Source organism: Equus caballus, chromosome 21 (genome assembly GCF_041296265.1).
Source record: "Equus caballus isolate H_3958 breed thoroughbred chromosome 21, TB-T2T, whole genome shotgun sequence".
NCBI lineage: Eukaryota > Metazoa > Chordata > Mammalia > Perissodactyla > Equidae > Equus > Equus caballus.
Genome location: NC_091704.1, coordinates 36,959,587 through 36,975,366, shown reverse-complemented (window position 1 = coordinate 36,975,366; position 15,780 = coordinate 36,959,587). Strand labels below are relative to the sequence as shown.

At 35.6% G+C, this 15,780-nt stretch overlaps 1 protein-coding gene across 3 annotated transcripts in view; it reads left to right on the top strand.

Moving 5' to 3' along the window:
* MRPS30 (mitochondrial ribosomal protein S30) overlaps positions 1–15,780 on the top strand; it is a 159,127-nt gene that overhangs the window by 63,937 nt on the left and 79,410 nt on the right. The window contains exon 6 of one of the 3 annotated variants that reach the window (XM_070246831.1): positions 5,327–6,798. The exons of the other annotated variants lie outside the window; for them this stretch is intronic. The gene's annotated coding sequence lies outside the window, so the exon portion shown is untranslated. Of the gene's footprint in view, positions 1–5,326; positions 6,799–15,780 lie in introns of those variants that run through there. 3 annotated transcript variants of the gene reach the window in all.

The window sequence follows — 15,780 nt, the reverse complement described above, 5'->3', positions numbered from 1 at the left end:
GCAAACGTTATACAAAAACAGATTTCCTAAGTTGAAGTATATGTGATTATATTTTTTGCTAAACACCTGAGGGGGAATATTGTCATGTGAGGTAGAAAGCAAATTCCAACAAAAAAAATAGTGGGAACCAGTTCTGTACCTCACGGACTCTGCCATCTGTCCACAAAAGGACCAGTCTGGGACACAATGTCGATGACAGGTAGACTGATAAATTGCATTTCCTTTTGTGTCTAGGACACTGAATCCAAGCAAGGTTACATTGTTATTTGTTGAAATAATAGCTGGAAAGAGAGAAAGTGCTATTGATCCCTTCATTAATAAATCATGAGTAAACAATGCAAGCTCCTTGAACTGCTAGGGGAAAATTATGATATCTCATTTCTTTTTTGCCTCAAGTAGAGTAGGATCATTCACTAACTATGCAAAAGGGAAGTTTCAATTCAGAGTTTACTTCTAACATCTTTTTCAGAGAAAATTCTTTCTCTATAAGTTCACCTCTAATGACAAACGGCCTTTAACATAACTTTTCCTTCTAGTTTCTCTGTCTCTTCCTCTTCCTCCTCTTCTACCCTCTCTTCTTCCGCCTGCTTCTTCTTTATTGAACACAGCTTTCTTTGGGAGAATACAATGAGAAATCCCTAAATATAAGAACCAATTCTTAAAAAGCCCCCAAAACAAAAATCCTCTGTGCTGTTTTCTCTGACAAAGCAGATGGAACAGACTCCTGTCAGCACTGGGTCTCAGGTGGTATTGGAGGTTGCCAGGCCTGGCAAGTAGACAGAAGTAGCATGGCAGGTGAGAGGTCCAGGAGGAATTTTAGCGGTAGCCAATGAAAGGAGGAATGGAGATTGCAGGTTGCTGAGGAGGATCGGCCTGTTCAGCAGGTGTCGCAGGTGATTCAGGCAACAGTAACTGACTGCTTGCCATGGTCTAATGATTTCACACAAGACAGGCCACAGGTTTTGACATGTTAGCAAGGCATGGAGTAAGGGTGCTTAAGAGCAGATAGAGGGAGCCAAAGCACAGGGACTGAGGTGCAGCCCTATAACTCCTGCACACAGAAAAATCGAGTGAGGAGCAAGGCAAGTCCAAGTCTAGAAGAAAATCCTTAGATAAAAATACACTGATGGACATATTTGTTGCCCAATATCGTTATGCTAATTGTGCTATAATTGCATACTGTTCTACAGAATGCCTATTTAGGATTTTCAGCAGACTTCAAATCGATTGGGACCCAACATGATTAAAATGAAAATCTAATTAGAAATAAATGTGTGCACACTGACTGAGCAAAATTGTTTAGTATAAATGTAATGAACAAGTCACAATTAGTTTAGGTTACATGTACGTCCCTCTGTACCAGAATAATAAGAAAAAAAGTAAGTTAAGAAGCTAGCAAGCTTCAGATAGACTCTTTTATATCACTACATTGTCAATTAATTTCAAAATGTGATTATGTCTGCAACTGAAAATAAATTAAACATCAGAGAGTTATACAGGAATGAATTATGAAAGGTACAATACTTGAATGGTATACTGAAAATTTATTTTAGTCCCAACCTAATGTCTAATTGTAGACAAATTATGTCCCCAACATAAATTGTCTTTGCAAAAAGATTAAAAAAAAATAGCCAACCAACCAACCAACCAAGTACCAACTCATCAGCATCGAAGCTATTCTACCTCTCATCACAATGAGTCATTTCTTAAAGAAGATGGTGTTGGTAATTAACAATTACACAGCTTTAGATGATACTAAAAACCCCTGGTTACTTTGGTAACATATTTTCTTTTAGTCAGTCATATACCGACTATAGAGAGGAATCAAGTATCCTTGGGGAAATTTGGGTCAGTGTCTGGATTTTGTTAGAATAAGCACCTAGATTGTAATGAGCATTTTCTCCCTGCAAGATAGTCTTTTTTTTCCCTCCACCGTATCTTCAAAATAGAAGCAGATTCTGTAAAAGTTAGTATTTTCTAATGAGGGAAAAATTAAAATTGCCAGGATCAACAGAAAAGAGCAGCATTATTTGTCAGAATAGTTTTTGTTTTATTGATGAGCTGAGCAAAGAAAAGATTAAGCTCAAGTCTTTCTTTTGATAATTTCTAAGTGAATATAAATCATCTTTTGATAGTGCAGATGAATATTGAAAATGTTTCGTGCAAGCTTGAAAAGATTATTTGTTAGGTGTAAGCTTCTCAATTGAATGTCTGTGTAATTGAGTTTATTGTGTGCTTTAACACTTCTCTGTTGTTAGTAATTGTTTGACTCAATCTATTTACTCATTAAAGAAATATATTTAAATCTCCAATTATAATTGTGAAATCCATCAATTTCTCGTAAACTTGTAATGGTTATTTTACATATTTTAAGGCAATGCTTTTATGTGCTTACATGTAAATGATTTTTTCCTAGTGTTATTTTATTATTTTCATTATATGAATTCCCTCTTTACTAGTAAACTTTGCTTGCAATTCCATTTTTATTATGTTAGTTATTGTTGGTTATTCTTGGAGAATATTCTTATATTAATATAATATAATTAATATAATATAAGAATATATTCTTGGAGAATATTTAACAAACTTCACTGTTCAACCCCCCCACATCACTTTTAAGATGCATCTATTGAAGGAAGTATCCAACTAGATTTTATTTGCTGTGGTTACTGTTTTTTTTAATTTATATATGTCATTTTATGTTTTTACTTAATTATTTTTTTAATTACTGTTATATGTATGCTGAAACTTTCCAAGCTATTGTCTTTGACCTGATTTTTAAAATGTCTATTTTATCTCTTTAGTCTACATTTTGCATGAATTTTTCCACGTTATCTTTGAATTTACTAATCTTTTCTTCACAATACTTCAGATTGGTATTTACCTCATTTATAAGTTTTCAATTTCAATGAATTTATTTGATCATTTCCTAGGTTTCTAATTTGCACTTTAAATTTACCCATTCTTGCATCATCTTTTTATGTTTGCTTCATAATTTCTTGTTCTTTTTGATGAATGCTTTCTCTTCCTCATGCTCTGTGAGGATGCTAAACATACTATTTATAAAAATTTTCAGATTGCCTTGTTTTCATTTTATCTGGAATTAATTTTTCAGCTATTTTTTAGTGTTGTTTAGTGTTTAGCCACTTTTCAGTGTTATAGCCTAATGAATAGTCTATCTGCCTATCCATTATTTATAGACTTATATTGAGTGGAAGTTTTTATTTCTATCTTACCTGCTTTTACTCCCTTCTTATTAGCCATTTTACAATTGTTTTCACCCAAATTCTCCAGAACTCCCAGACCAGAACTATGTCTTGTACTTGTAAGTCAGGGCTCCTGTTCTTCAGAGATACTGCAACATGGAAAGTCTAGTCACTAAGCTAATTGATAATATGGCGCTTGTCCTGATCTTTGGGCCATTTTATTTGCTTGCTTCTATTTTCCTGTTTAATCTAAGCTTTAACCCCAGACAGAGTCTGGTCACAGATTGGGACAATTGACCAAACCTTGAGTATGATGAAATTTGTCTTATTGTCCAAGTTGGCATGGATCACTACTTTCTCTTACTTTCTTTTTTTTTTTTTTTAAAGATTGGCACCTGGGCTAACAACTGCTGCCAATCTTCCCTTTGTTTTTTTTTAAAGATTGGCACCTGGGCTAACAACTGTTACCAATCTTTTTTTTTTTTTTCTGCTTTATCTCCCCAAACCCCCCTGTACACATTTGTACATCTTAGTTGCATGTCCCTCTAGTTGTGGGATGTGGGACCCCGCCTCAACGTGGCCTGACGAGCGGTGCCATGTCTGCGCCCAGGATCCGAACCCTGGGCCGCCACAGCGCAGCACGTGAACTTAACCACTCGGCCATGGAGCCGGCCCCTCTCTTGCTTTCTGAGTTGGGAATTCCCAGCTGACCCTGCCTTCTTGCAGACCCCAAACTTGGCTGGCACGTAATCGTAGTTTTGCTGTGGTGCCATGTTTTGACTCCATTCCTGTACTACAGAGATGGCTGTCTCATTTCAGCTCTCAGTTCTTTCTTTAATCTTCTTTTACTTAGTTTTACATTTTTATCTCCCATTGTTGTACATTAGAAGAAACAGGTCTCAAAATATAGAGCTATAACACTGTATTGTTTATAGCTGCACTGTCCAATATGATGGCCATTAGCCACATGAGGCAAATTAAATTACAATCAGTTAATATTAAATAAAATTGAGAATTCAGTTTCTGAGTCTTATTAGTCACTTTTCAAGTTCTTAATAATCCCATGAGGCTGTTAGCTGCCATTTGGATAGTGCAGATGTAGAACACTTCCATCGTGGTAGACAGTTCTCTTGGGTCACGTTGGTCTACAGTATGAAGCTAAATATCGAAAGGAGGAGAAAAAAAAAGGCTGCAGATATTGAACCTATTGTGAGGCTGTTGGAAGCCCTGAAACTCACTAAATTGTTGAAGGACATATGTAGACTATGTAACAATGGGATTCGGAGTCTATGTGTTTTTTTCAACATGTCTGTAGTAGCCATGAATTTTTCCCTAAGGTATAATCCTATGCTTTTGGCGCCAGAAGACCTGAGTGGAAGTTCCAGCCCTGCCCCTCCTTAAGAATGTGATCTCTGACTAGACATCTAACTTCTCTGAATTTCCAATTTTTCATTTGAAAATTAGGATAATAGTTATTTTTCCAATTTTGTGTAATCTTTGAAAATACAATATGTTTTATTAAGTATATTTCAGGATTAATTAAAAGGAGAACTTTTTATATTTAAAATTTTATATTTCTTTAAATCTTTTCCTTGTGTCTTCTCAAGTAGCATAATGTCTATTCTCATTCTATTTGGAGATTAGAAATATCCACGTGTAGTTATTATAATAAAGACTTAATTTTGAGTAAATAAGAAAAGTGTAATAACTTCCTTCCCAAACACGTATGCCAATGGATAACCTGATCATTTGGATTAAAGGATATAAATGAAGTTAATGAAGGTAATGATGGTATTCTGCAGAATCTCACAATGTCAGGCCTGATGCATGAGTTATAAATATTTCTCAACCTTAGTCTAATAAATATAAATCTACAATGTTTTAGCAATGTTTAGCACCTATTATAAAATGAGTCATTTTTATTAGACATAATCAGACAAACCATGAAGCTGAGAGCTGAAGCCATAAATAAGAATTGACTCTAATAGTTGCATCTGTCTCCATAATCCAAAGAGAAGCCTTTATATGTGTGCAGTATAGTTAGGGGTTTTTTTTTTTTGTAGAACATCTTAGAAACATTTTTATCAAGATCTTTAAGTTTTTTTTTTTTCTTTTTTCAGCCATGCAAACATTTATTTACCAGCATGGAAATAAGGACCAGAAGAAGGTGCTAAACAAGGGAAGAACTCATTCTTTCTGGCTAGTGAAGATGAGGAGAAATGGAGGGGTGTTGGCAGGAAGCTATTGTCTGTAACCCCACACATGTATAATTTTGATTTAAGAAAAATGAAGTATATAGTCACTATTCTTTAGGTATCGGGAGCCAGTAAAAGAGTTGGTTCTTTGCCTAGTGACAAAGGTATTTAAAAAAGTATTTACGTATTCGACTTAGAAAAGTAAAACATTTATAAGGCACAAAATATGAAAGATATCAAGGACACACAGCGAAGCCTCGCTTCGCCCCTGGTCCCAATTTCCCCAGTTCTCTAGAGACAACCAACGTTACCTCTTTTTTTTCTTTTCAGAGAGGTCATGCACATACAACCAAATATATGTGCACAGGATGTACATTCTTCCTCCACATTCCCTCACGGCAATGTTTTTTAGAAACACTAATGGTAGCATTCCAGACTTACTGCTCATCACCTTACTTTTTTTTAAATCAATTTATCTCTTTGATTGTTCTGGATCAGAAATGAGCCTCCTTGGTTGTCTTTTTTATAGCTGGATGATATTCACATATGGATGTGGCAACAATAAACGACAGTGTCTATTTCCACACAGTTCCACCAATAGTGTGCCATCAAACTTTGGGAGTTTGTCATCATGTCACAGGGGAAAAACGGTATCTCAGCAAGTTTTAATTTGCATTTCTTTTATGTGCTGGGTTGCAAAATCTTGCATATGGTTAAGAGTCATTTGTATTTCTTTTTCTGTGAACTGATGATCCATATCTTTTGTCCTTTTATGTTAGTTAGATATTTTTTTTGGTGAGGAAGATTCAAGATCTTTAAGTTTTAACATAACAGATTTTTCAACATTATCTGAATAATAATAGCAAAATTGCTATATTCATTCCTGAATCATTACATTTGCTTGTAGGAAAGGCAATCACTGGTAGTATAATAAAATGCTAATTTTGAGGAGATAGTAGTTAGATGATCGCGATTTTTGAACAGTGCTATTTATTCTGCTTTAAACAAAGTCTGTTTACTCAGACTTTTTTGATCAGTAAACAATATTTATTTCTCATATATGAAACTGAGACATGCGCTATTCTCAAATTTATCATTTGTACCTTATTTTTTTGCTGATATTTACCCAACTTATAATACTTACGATGTTTGTTGATTTGTTTAGCGCAAGTAGTTCTTGTAAATATTACCCATTGTGGTGAGAATAGTTCCTTTTTATTTTCAGTATCTCATCTAATTTTAATTCTGAGCATAACTTTATTTTGAAAAATGAAGACTAAAATAAAACTTTACTTGTAAAGGATATCCTGCAATTAGGAAAATAAAATAAAGATGGCATCTACCAATGACATTAATATGAAGGAAGAAAAAAATGTATTTTACATATTTAATCAAAATCAAATGTTTTGTGTATATTTTTAAGAAGTATGGCAAACTCTGTTCATTTCGTACCATTTCTACTGCCAGTCACCATCGTCTCTAGGCTTGAGTGTTAGAATATTCTTTTCCCTAGACAGTTTCTCTTCTGCTACTATTGTGATGGGTGCTCTTCCAGGAACTGAGAATATCATCTTAGCGAGTCTAGCCGGATGTCCACATTTATAAACATGGGATGGAGTCCAGGTATCTAGATTTTTAGTACTCTTCCTGGCAGATGTTTCTGCAGGTGTTCCACAGACTCTACTGTGACAAATATTTTTCTAGAGTGATGATTCTCAAACTTGCTAGTCATAAGTCTCATTGGGGATCATTGTTAATAAGATCAGACCCCTGGGGTTACCCCTGACCTACTGCTGACAAATATCTAGAGGAGGATCCTGGAAATCTTCACATTTAATTAGATGCCCAGATGATTCTAACAATCGATAAAGTTTGAGAAACACTGCTCCAGAGGCTGTGAGCAAGCAGTAGATAACGCAGATTAAGGCAGAGAAGCTCAGCTGAAAACTCTTGAGTAGCAAGAGACTCACTTATCACTCGCAGAGGAGTAGGACCTGGGGCCTGGAAACCAGCCAAGGCTGGACAAGAGGCTCCTAGGTAGGAACAGCTGAGAAGCCAGATGGTGGAAGTCCTGCAATACATAATAATCCCTCTTGGATGCTTAGCCCTCCAGGAGTATAACCACAAGACCGGCACTGCCAGAACCATCTGTTAAAGAAGGAACCAAGAGGCTGTGGGAAGCAGCATGCCCAAACCGACTTTACCCAGGAAGCCAGAAGGAACATAGACATTCTCTCTCAGGACTGAGAAAGCCAAACAGTTGATGGTTACTGGTTCAAAGTTTGAACCACGCCAAAGGGAAAATGTGAAGAGTTTCATGGGGTGTTTTCTAGTTGGAGGAGATGGTAGAAGGTGCAAAGAATAATAACTATGATGTTATGGCAAACTTACATATGTTGTCTCTTTTAATCTTCACAGAAACTCTTCAAGGTAAGCGTGTTTAGCACAAATCAGGCAACTAAGTTGCAGAAAGGTTACTCTTCCCAAACTGAGTTTTCAATTCAAGCTCTACTCTCTGTTGTCTTTCTTGTATGAGGACTCAAGACAGAGTCCTAACTGTAATGTTGGTTATCTGTTTTTTACCCTAGAATGAAAGTTTTTGATATTTACATTGATTGAACTTTTTAATTGGCCTTTTTAGAGACATATTTTATCTTCTTTGTTAATGTGGCACCAAATGACTATTTCTGGGAAACAACCTATGGATAGTGAATCTTGCCCAGAAGACCTAAATATTCCCTCTTAAAGTCATCAATGGCCTTTTCATGACTCTATCACATTTTCTCTAGAATCTCATCTTATAATCTAGTTTTAGCCTGTATTCTGTAATTATCCATTCACTAATGATATTGTCTGTACCATGAAATTAGGATTATGAAGTTAACATCAAAGTTTTAGCTTGTCAGAGGGAGAATTTATGGGTAAATAATAGTGGAATAAACAAAATTCAAATGAAACATAGATATCTATAGTAAAATATTGTAATACAGGGGAGACACTCTGTATGCAGAAGGTTAAAAAATATGACCTTTTTACTTCACTTCTGGAAACTTCTAAATGAGCAAAACCTTGGGAAATTTACTTTTCCATAGAAATGATTTTACAAGAAGTTTTCCAGGCCACCGACAACATGTGAAGTGAACCTGTACGTTCATTTTGCATTTATGACCTAAGTTGCCCCTTTTAACTCAGATTTTAGCAATGGAGACTCTACTTGGAAGACTCAAGCAATTGTGATGTGAGGCTGAAATGAATTTTCAAAGGTTCTCTATTCCTGTTCCATTTTCTTCTTATTTCAGTTGGACCATTCAAGGTGGATGAGGTTTTAAGACTATTAAAGAAGAAAGCTCTCATCTCACTTTATGCTCTATTTTAAATTTATATCAGCCCTACTGGAGTCAGCTCATATGACAAACATGAGACTTGTAAGAAAACTTGAAGCTATATCACATGAGGAGAGTGGAAGGAATTTTAGATAACTAGGAAAAGCGTAAGCGATTTCTTAAGCATTTAAAGAGACGGGAAACAGAAAAGGAGACGTCGTTTGTCTTCTATGCTAATAGATAAAAATTGCAGGAAGACAGATTTCAGTGATATATTAAAAATAATTTTGCAGCAATCACTTAGAGCAATTCCATGTTTGCAGGATAGGAGGGAATTGAAGCAATAAACAGGTGTTTGGGTTAAGAGATGTCTCCCATATTGTAGACAAGGTATTTGAACCTCGTGGAAGTTAATTTGTGTGACCCAAGGAAAGCTATTTATGTCAGAGCTAGAACTCAAAACTAGGACTATTTCAAGTTCAATGAGCATGGCATTATACCCAGCTTCTGATGCTCAGAATTTTAGTCAACCGCCATCTCTTCATTTTTGCACAGAAGAGAATTGAGTCCCAGATTGAGATGGCAACTTACCTAAATTTACATGTAAACAAAGTTTATAATCATATATGGCTCATATAAACAGCAAATTATTAATATGAATTTGCAAGGGTGAGTTGAATTATAGATGGAAAATTCTCAAATATTGAAGACAGAAGACTTGCAAGGTCACTCCGTCATGTATAAAGCCTCTCTCTGTAGCTTCCTTGACAAAACGGCTATTCAGCTACAGCCCAGAAGTTCAACCCTTTGAATATTTCTTGCCATGTTTGGCAGAGAGCATTGTTATATTGAACTAGAAAACCGTCTCCTTTTCTTGTCCAACTTCTATATTAGGAGCAATATAGAATAAATTTGCCTTTTCTTTTTATGTTAAATCTTCAAACGTTGAAGCTGTCTCACACGGTAGCACATCGTCCCTATGATTAGTTGCTTAGGTTTTCATTCTTGTTGATGTTGTTTGCTCAATTTATAGTTGAAAACATTAAGACTCAAGTAATTATTAGAACAGAAGTACATATCTTGAGAAACTTTATGAGTTTGTGAATTATTCCCGTGCAAAATAGAAGTTAAAGATCAGAAAGGAAGTGCATCAAGAGAACATTTAACTTCATGAATTGTGATGTGGGAGGTGAACAATGCTTCCCTTTTACCACCAGAGGTCTTCAAAGGACCTGTAATAGCTGCATCTCCACCAGCTGAGGAGGGAAAATCTCTAAGGAGAAAGCTGACAGAAATTCTTAGCAGGTAATTTACTCAAGAGCTTAGGTAATTATTAGTCTTCTGTAGCCTTCAGGCTAAACATTTCTGCCATGTAGAATTCAGGCCAAGAAAACAAAAACTAATAACCAAACCCTCAAACGGGAACAGTTAAAAATGTATCATTTTCTCTTTTATTTTGATTCATTGCCTAATCATTTTAGTTTGTGCTAGGGAGCTTCTGATGCTAATTTGAATGATTAGAAACTTCTTATCAACATTACATAAAAGTGGAAATCCACTATTATTCACATATATTTATGAATGTATTATGTATATATTGTAAATATGTAAAATATTTGAATTTACTTTTAAATTTAAAGGTTAAGAGACAATGTGGGCTGATTTCTTTGACTTATCCTAAACCATTGGGAGGCAAAGCTAAGCCAAGGCCTTATATCAACTTAGAAAAACAGTTCCCTGTTTGGATTCTGAAAAAGAAAGAAAATGATTTTTGGTGAACTAATAGATCCTATAATCTGCATAATAATTTGAGTAACAATTGTCTGATTTCATTGGTACTTGGTATTTTTATGGTAATTAATTATTCAATATTTACTGAGGGCCTACGAGATGTCTGCCATTTTACTTAGTGTCGGCATAAATAAACATTGCCATCACACATGATCACTCTTCTCAAGAAATTCAGTTTAGTGCAGGAAAAAGTCAAAGAATTACAATTCAGTCTCATAAATGCCACATTAGAAAGATGATAATAAAGGTAATGGGACTCCAAGGGTAGATACCTAACTCAGGGAGAATCAGAAGATTTCACCAAGAAACAGGTACATGAAGTAAGTGTTGAAAGACAAAAGGGCACTCCTGTCGTGAAAGGTGGTGGAGGGAGGGCAATATTTTATGGATGAGAAAGACCATGAGCAAAGCAAAGCCCCAAGGCAGAAGAGAATATAACATATTAGAGAGTGATGGGAAGTGGATGGAGAAATATGCTGGGATCTGTAACACAAGCTAACAGTTTTACTTGGTACATGTAAAATGAAATCAGGAAAAACATCCTTGATTGTTTTATATTGACAGTGAAGAAAGGGCTAACACTGAGACATTCTTAGTTCTTATTTGTTATTTTAATCATTAACCATAAAAAATAACTGGAGATTCCCTAATCAGTGTCCCAACAAAATTTTAAAAATCAACTCACACGATGATCTGGAAAACAATTTTAGAATTGTGTTCTTTTTATTACGTAGCCCTTCATTTTTGTTTTCTCATGAACTTTTTCGTCCCCTTTCCCCACTTGCTATAGGTTGGCGTGTTTCATTTCTTTTCGTCTGGTGAGAAGGGAGCAGGAGAGAATGAAGCATGGCTGACTTGGAGAAGGGAGAACACTGGTTAGCATAGGTGTGATCAGTGAAGTGTTTGTGTGTTTAAATGTTTTATAAGGCAGGAAATGGGAAGCATGAAAGAAAACCATTCAAAATAGAAAGAAAACAATACATTTGAATTTTATTTTATGGTCATAATATTGTTGCCCTAAAGGACTTACACAATTCAACAGTTATGTTCATAGACATTTGCTAGTCCTCTAGTAACATAGTTGCTATTGTCTTTGCTTTTGCGAGTGTACAAGTGTTGAAAGAAAATGTTGGATTCTAGAGTTTGAGGCTTTCAGTTCCTGCTCTTTGCAGGATTCAATAGGAATATCTATATTTAAACGTAAATAGGAAATAAAACAGACTGGAAACGCCTAACCAGTCTCCTTGCCTGTTTTATGACTTTTCTGGGCCTGATTCAATCATTCCCTTGACTTCTCACTGTCTGACTTCTGAGCAGGCTCTCCAGGAGACCACTCATGACGGGTTTCCACTGACCTCCCAGGCCATTTTCTTTCCTTGTTCCACTTTGCTCCATACCAAACTTCCATCATTTTCCATAACTTGACATTTTAGAGAAATCTCCAGGCCTTTGCATAAGTTGTTTCCTCAACCTGCACATCATCTTCCTTTTCTCCTGTCACCTCCCTGACTGTATATGCAACAAGACAATTACCACACTGAAGAAATTACAGTATAACAAGAAGACTCATTTCTTTTACAGTAGTTACCTCTTTGCACATCTGATTCTTCACTGAGCTGTGAATGGCCAGGCCTTTATGTGTTTACCATGAGATCCTGAGCACTTGGCTCAGTGAGTACATTTGTGTTGAATAAATGAAAGAAGGAAGAGCTGTAGGGAGATAAATGAATACTGAAATAATCATATAAATAACATATATTATAAATAAATATAAATAAACATATAAGTAAATCATATAAAAACATAAACCATATAAATAAATATAAATCGTGTAAATATTTATAAATAAATATTGGCTCCATTTTTTTAAATTTAAGGAAGATAGTTTAATTTCAAATCAAGGTGTTTTAATATAGATAATCTATATATCATTAGCTTACTATTATCCTATATATTTTATATTTTATGATACTAAAGAAATAGATTTCCCATTGCTTCCCGGTATCTGATATGCCTTTTAAACAAAAATCTTTGCTAAAATTTATTTAAGCCATTTGGTTGTATCTTTGTGCTCTCACTTAAAGCTCTTCTTTCAAAGGGAAATATGTTTTGTTACTACTAGATTAAGTACCCGTTGAAAGGAGAGTAATAGTTATCTCTGGCAGGGTCTTTAGTGTTGCTAATGCTTGAGATGGGAAGAAGGGAAATATCCCTTTTGTTCTGATAGGCTCCAAGCCATGAAAATACAAATACAGATTTAACACGTTTGATCTGATCTATCAGTACCTCTTTCTGAGGAAGCCAACCCCGCCCATTCTGTTCCTTGGGGGTGCAGCAGTGGGTGAATAAGTGGACTCAACCTTCAACAGAGAGCTCACAGCAGAGCTCCGTGATGTGTACTGTCACTTCTGGGGCTTTGAAATAGACTTACTTTCTCTTTAGTATCACTGTACTTGTTAACCAGTGTTTTTTGAAGAACCTCATTTGCAGACTTTATGCATTTGAGATGTTGATGTTGAATAAAGAGACTATAACGTTTACATCTGCCAGACAGCAAGTTGATGCGGTCTCAGCTTCTAGTTCCTCCCTGACGCCTTAACCCGACGTTGGGTAAGGATACATTTAAACAGGTTGAAGAAGCCTTTGCAGCTTGGTAAGGTTCTTCTATTCACAAGAAAAACACATAAAAAGCACTGTAAGAAAATGAGCCAATACTGCATTGAGCTTCATTGTTAATAAAGAAAACCTTTTAAATTTGAACTTTTTTCCCAGTGCTCATAGCATGTTTTAATTTCTAAGGGAGTTTTACATCTACAAGCTGAGTTTCAATTATCTATGTTTGAGATTGGTAAACTACTACTGGCACCACCAAATCCAGGCTGTTACCTGGTTTTGTCAATAAATTTTGTTAGGGGACCAGCCAGGTGCCGCAGCAGTTAAGTTCACACATTCTGCTTCAGTGGCCCAGGGTTTGCAGATTTGGATCCCGGGTGTGGACATGGCACCACTTATCAAGCCATGCTGTGGCAGGTGTCCCACATATAAAGTAGAGGGAGATGGGCAAGGATGTTAGCTCAGGGCTAATCTTCCTCCAAAAAAAAAAAACAAACTTTTGTTAGAATACAGCCACTCCCATTTATTGTCTGTGGCCGCTTTGGTGCTACAACGGAATTGAATAGTAGAGACAGAAGTTGTATGGCCCATATAGTCTAAAATATTTATTATATTTATTTGTTTAGAAAAAGTTCACCAACCCCCAATTGTAAGTGATGCCACTTAATACGATTTTTATTGGCTTATATACTCTTATTATTTATCATTTGTTCTTTCTGGATAATGCTGTGACAAGATATATGTTACACATTAAACCTTTACAACATACATAAAAAAATGGAGATAGAAATTTTAAGTGTTCACTGAGTAAAAAAGAGGTCAAAATATATATGTATAGGAACTTTTTATAAGAAAAAGGCAAAAGTCATAACAGATGAAATTGTGGGGGACTGGAATTGGCCACCCCAAGATATATCTCTTTGGCATGAGGATTATTTTGGGCTGGTTACTTTTAAAAACTACAGACAGGAAATAAACTCTGAAAAGTAGAATTTACTTACCCTTTGTTAAGAGACATTTACATTTGTAAAGGCAATCTCCATCTATAAAGCTGTCTCCCTCTCTGTACCAGGAAGAAGGGGAGGTGACCTTATTTCTAGAAACTCTTAATCAAGGTGGAAGGCAAGGACTTAAATCTGCATAATAATCTCACTCTTGTTTACTGTACTTGTCTGGTAACCTCCCATAACTGGCTCCCCCCACCCCCAACATCCTCCTTTGTCTTTAGCTGAAGATGGTATTTAAGGTGGGGGCTTCAGCCATTTTGGCGAGCTGCTCAGTTTGCCTGAGCCTCTCCCATGTATACGTCTTATAAAGCTTTGTGTAATTTTCTCCTGTTATTCAGTCTCATGTGAAATTAATTTGTTCTCTGGCCAGAAGAACCCAGAGCAGGTAGAGGAAATGTCTTCCTCCCCTACAAAATAAAGAAAATAATGAGCAGAATGAATAAAAAATATCATTGTAAATAATTCTATCCATCTGTCAACCTGTTTTTAAGCTTTCTCATGATGATATTGTTCACTGTAAATTTCTCAGGAAAGAAAAATTCTAATTAGAACAGAGTTAATACTACCTGTGAAAATTGATATGCCTCATCTGTTTTAAGACAGAAATTCCATCAAGGTCAGTTAAGATAATTTTTCCCCTTCTTAAGCTATAACAGTGTTATTTGTGTCATTTTTACTGCACTTCCCAGTAATTAAAACAGCAGGTTACAGATGGATTATTTAGGCATGGGTACGCTCATTTTCTTGCCCTCAAGTTAATGGACATTGTCTTCTGTCCGGGCAAGACTCCCTTAGATTTTCCTTGGAGGAGAAAATTAGCCTAAATAGATCTCTTCTATTTGTCTCATAAGTCTTTGAGACAAACTATATTGGAGACTGCCAGCTGAGTAGCTCCAAATGGGGAAAGCAACTTGATAATCTTATGCTTTTGATGTCAACCTGACATAAAGTTAAAAAGAAGAGATTCTGCTATTTAAGAGAAAACTTTAAAAGATTTTCTTTGAAGTGCATATTTATTTGTAAAGTAAAGTTTTTCTTTTTCTTTCGGTCGACTGAAAGAAAGCACATTCCTCTGAAAATTCTTTAGTTAAGATTCCCCATAGCAACACCTGCCTAACGAGTGGTAGTTAGGAAAAATTTAGGGAAGAAAGAGAAAAGATGAGAAAGTTACAGAGCAATATGCTCATTTGTTTCTGCAATGGGAAGGCATGTTTTCAGTAGAGTGTCAAATGCCTGTTTATCCACTTATTTAGGGTTATGCAGAATTTGTAGAAAGCTCTTAACATATATTGCATATGTCCCTTAGATGATCCAATGTGTTTGCTCTTTTCCATAACTAGAAAATCATTTCTTTTTCTCCCCCAAGCCAGTGAATAGATATGCAAATAAGATTTTTCAGTGCATGATGGAATATTGTATTTTGTCTTATGATTCCTATGTGTGAAATGTGTAGCTTAAATTATGTATCAGGACGCTTGAGTCCTCACAAGTGCTTGGCACTGTCCCAAGTTCCTTTAGACAGGTCCCTATGTTGAGAATTCCAGAAAGTTTAATTAATCAGCTGCATTGGTTTTAGATGTAAGTTTCTTTCATTATTTATGGTTCTCCACATAGTCATGAAGTAGCTTCCGCTATCCAGTTATCC